This window comes from Colobus angolensis, unplaced genomic scaffold, assembly GCF_000951035.1.
Source record: "Colobus angolensis palliatus isolate OR3802 unplaced genomic scaffold, Cang.pa_1.0 Scaffold44, whole genome shotgun sequence".
In the NCBI taxonomy this organism is placed as follows: Eukaryota; Metazoa; Chordata; class Mammalia; order Primates; family Cercopithecidae; genus Colobus; species Colobus angolensis.
The window spans coordinates 6754208-6758579 of record NW_012117821.1 but is presented as its reverse complement, the minus strand read 5'-3'; the positions used below and the strand labels follow the sequence as shown (position 1 = coordinate 6758579).

At 41.0% G+C, this 4372-nt stretch overlaps 1 protein-coding gene across 2 annotated transcripts in view; it reads right to left on the bottom strand.

Annotated features, from left to right (window-relative positions):
* NT5C2 (5'-nucleotidase, cytosolic II) overlaps positions 1-2377 on the bottom strand; it is a 94592-nt gene extending 92215 nt beyond the window's left edge. Inside the window, exon 1 of one of the 2 annotated variants that reach the window (XM_011957360.1) lies at positions 2277-2377. The gene's annotated coding sequence lies outside the window, so the exon portion shown is untranslated. Of the gene's footprint in view, positions 1-2228 lie in introns of both variants that reach the window. The other variant, XM_011957359.1, reaches the window with a different exon arrangement.
* Between the last annotated feature and the right edge of the window lie 1995 nt (positions 2378-4372).

Here is a 4372-nt window from a genome sequence, read left to right as displayed (position 1 = left end):
AGTCTCGCTCTGTAGCCCAGGCTGGAGTGCAGTGACATGATCTTGGCTCACTGCAACCTCCGCCTCCCAGTTTCAAGTGATTCTCCTGCCTCAGCCTTCTGAGTAGCTGGGATTACAGGCACGCGCCACCTTGCCCAGCTAATTTTCGTATTTTTAGTAGAGACGGGGTTTCGCCATGTTGGTCAGGCTGGTGTCGAACTCCTGACCTAATGATCTGCCCACCTTAGCCTCCCAAAGTGCTGGAATTACAGGTGTGAGCCACCGTGCTCAGCCTCCTCTACTTCCTTAATAAACTTGCTTTCACTTTACGGACTCGCCCTAAATTCTTCATTACGTCAGATCCAAGAACCCTCTCTTGGGGTCTGGATCAGGACCCCTTTCCTGTAACAATACTGTAGGTAGGAAAACCATGGAAGGCCTCTTTGAGGAGATAATATTTGTTCAGAGACCTGCGTAAAGTAAGGGAGTGATATACAAAATAAAGAAAGTTGTATGTACAACAACTGCACATACACAAACAACAACTGCACCCAAGTAGCTGGGATTACAGGTGCACGCCACCACGCCCAGCTAATTTTTTGTATTTAGTAACACAGTGGTTTGCACCTATACTCCCAGCTACTTAGGAGGCTGAGGCAGGAGGATCACTTGAGCCCAGGAGTTTGACGTTGCAGCGAGCTACAATCACACCACTACACTTCAGCCTGGGTGACACTGAGACCCAATTTCTAAACACAAAAATAAACAATAAACCAATCTACCACAGGGTTGGCATATATACATCATATTAATCTGTTCTGTATATTATGGTTTATGTGCACACGCAAAAGATTCAGAATATTTTATTCTCTTAGGAGGTTAAAATATTGTCTCTGCAACCTTGTTTGTATACTTAATTTGTTCTAAGTCCCTCTTCATGGCTAAGAAAGAACTTAAAAAACTAAAACAAAATTGCATTTATATATTCTGTTTTCATTAGATGTTTTCTCTCTCTCTCCTATTGGGAGGAAAAAGACAAGCTATGATTTGGGACAAAATATTTGCAAACATACATCTGACAAAAGGACTTGTATCCAGAATATATGAAGGGCTCTCAAAATGCAATAATAAGATAAATAATCCAATTAAAATACAGGCAAAAGATATGCATAGACATTTCATCAAAGAATATATACAAATGGCAAATAGGCACATGAAGTTATGTTTAACATCATTTGTCACTAGGGAGATACAAATTAAAAACACAGTAAGATACCAAAACATGCCTATTTGAATATTTAAAATTAAAAAGACAGACATTATCAAACGTTGTTGAGAATGTAGAGCAACTTGAATTCTACTACACTGCTGGAAAGAAAATAAAAATGGCACAAGCACTCTGGAAAAGTTTGCCATTTCTTTAAAACTTAAACATATACCTATCATATGTCCCAGTCTTTTTAAGTAATTGTCCAAGAGAAATTAAAGCATATCCATATAAAGACTTGAACACAGGCTTGGGCACAGTGGCTCATGCCTGTAATCCCAGTACTTTGAAAGGCCAAGATGGGCGGATTGCTTGAACCCAGGAGTTCAAGAGCAGCCTGGGCAACATGGCAAAATGCAGTCTTCACAAAAATTGAAAAATTAGCTGGGCATGGTGGCACATGCCTGTGGTCCCAGCTACTTGGGAGGATCACATGAGCCCAAGAGGTTGAGGCTACAGTGAGCCAAGATAGTCTCGTGCCATTGCACTCCAGCCTGGGTGACAGAGATCCTATCTCAAAAAAAATTTTAAAAAAAAAATACACAAATGTTCACAGCAGCTTTGTGATGGCCAGAAACTACAAACAACCCAAATGTTATCAACAAGTGAATGGATAAAAATACTTATGGTACATCTATACAATGTAATACTACTACGCAATACAAAGGAATAAAGTATTTACATGCAAAACATTTTAAAAATTCCTAATAATTATACTGAGTGAAAAACAAAGAGTATATAGTGTATTATTCTGTATATATAAAATCCTAGAAAATGCACACTAATCTGACAGAACGCAGATCAGTGGTTCCCTGGGGCAGGGAGGTCAAGTAGGGAGAGGAGGAGGTATTACAAAGGAGCCCAGGAAAACTTTTGGGGAGAAGCGGTGATACGTTCAATATCTTCATTATGGTGATGGTTTCATGGGTACATATATATTGTCAAAACTTATTATATATTCTATGTGCAACTTATTGTATACCAATTATGCCACAATAAGACTGTTTTTCAGCTAGTGGCAGTGGCTCACACTTGTAATCCCAGAACTCTGGGAGACCGAGGTGAGTGGATCACCTGATGTCAGGAGATCACATCACTGTACTCCAGCCTGGACAGCAGAGCGAGACTCTGTCTCGAAAAAAAAAAAATTTTTTTCACAGGCAAAACATGCACAGTCCCCTTTACCACTACCATCACCTTCCCCCAAAGAAAGGAAAACAGCTGCTCCAACAGCTTTAGGCAACTGCTGAAAACAGGAAGCAAAGAGCAACTGAAACTGTAGGGTAAGCCTGGTTAGCAATGTGCACTGAATATTCTTTCCCTCAAAACGGTATGCCAATAAAATGCTGATAGCCACATGTAGTAAGACCACTATCTTTAAACTACAATGAAAGGAAAATTTGTCCCTCCCATAATTACCCTCTCATTACTTAACATAATGTTAAGAAAAGTTCAAGAATTATGATGTAGTACAGTAACATTCTTCATGCCATGCCCAAATTGATAAAAGTATATAAATAGCAGTCAAAGCTGGGCGTGGTGGCTCAAGCCGGAAATCCTAGCACTTTGGGAGGCCAAGGTGGGTGGATCATTTGAGGTCAGGAGTTCGAGACAATGACTCTAGTAAAAATGGAAAAAAATTAGCTGGGCAAGGTGGCGTATCTCTGTAGTCCCAGCTACTCGGGAGGCTGAGGCAGGAGAATTGCTTGAACCCGGGAGGCGGAGGTTGCAGTGAGCTGAGATTGCGCCACTGCACTCCAGCCTGGGCAAGAGAGCAAGACTCCATCTCAAAAAAAAAAAAGCAATCAGCACTTCTTCTCATGACAATTCTGCATTAAGACAAAATGCCATGCTGCTAGAGTTATACATTGGCAAACGCTCTTTAACACGTCATTTTACATGGCCGGGCGCGGTGGCTCAAGCTTGTAACCCCAGCACTTTGGGAGGCCGAGACGGGAGGATCACAAGGTCAGGAGATCGAGACCATCCTGGCTAACACGGTGAAACCCCCGCCTCTACTAAAAAATACAAAAAACTAGCCGGGCGAGGTGGCGGGCGCCTGTAGTCCCAGCTACCCGGGAGGCTAAGGCAGGAGAATGGCGTAAACCCGGGAGGCAGAGCTTGCAGTGAGCTGAGATACGGCCACTGCATTCCAGCCTGGGCGACAGAGTGAGACTCTGTCAGAGAAAAAAAAAAAGTCATTTTACACGTCTATTTCAAGTCAGGTGAGTAATTCATTTGGAATAAAGTAAGAAGCACTTTAACAATATGTAGAGCAGGTCTATCAGGCGAAGTGTTTAACACATGGCAGTTTGAATCAAATACTCATTTTTCAATGGAAAAAGTATGTCAACGTAGGTAATAGGGTAATAACAGCAGTATGAATAATCACTAGTTTCTACTTCACTGAAATTTTAATTTTGTATTTAAAATACAAAACTTGGGTGGTTCACACCTGTAATCCCAGCACTTTGGGAGGCCGAGGCAGGTGGATCACCTGAGGTCAGGAGTTTGAGACCAGCTGGCCAACAAGATGAAACCCTATCTCTACTAAAAATACAAAAATTAGCCAAACATGCTGGCAGGCACTCTTAATCCCAGCAACTTGGGAGGTTGAGGCAGGAGAATCACTTGCACCTGGAAGGCAGAGCTTGCAGTGAGCCAAGATCATGCCACTGTACTCCAGCCTAGGTGACAGAGCAAGACTCCATCTCAAAAAAAAAAAAGCAAATACAAAACTTGGCATTTTTAAGTTTTATAATCAACCCATTCATTCTCATTCTAAGAACACTGCCCTAAAACTTAAATGGAAAGGATAATTTTAAATAATTTCTTCAAATTTTCTCACCAGCCTGAAACTTATTTTGGTCTCTAAATACAACAACTTTCACTGCATATTACTTACGTTAAAGTAGTTTCTGGAAAAAGAAAAGTTAAAGCTATATCCTCCACTTGTATGCCTCATATTGTACTAAACAGCCACATTTTATTCAGTCTTTGATAACCTCAATCCTTGGCAGATGAGCAAGTAAAATCAATAAACTATAGTAGTTAGCCACTTGGTTTTATCATTATATTGTGATTAAGGGTCCTCTCTGTAACACAGCCACAAACCAACTTACTTAC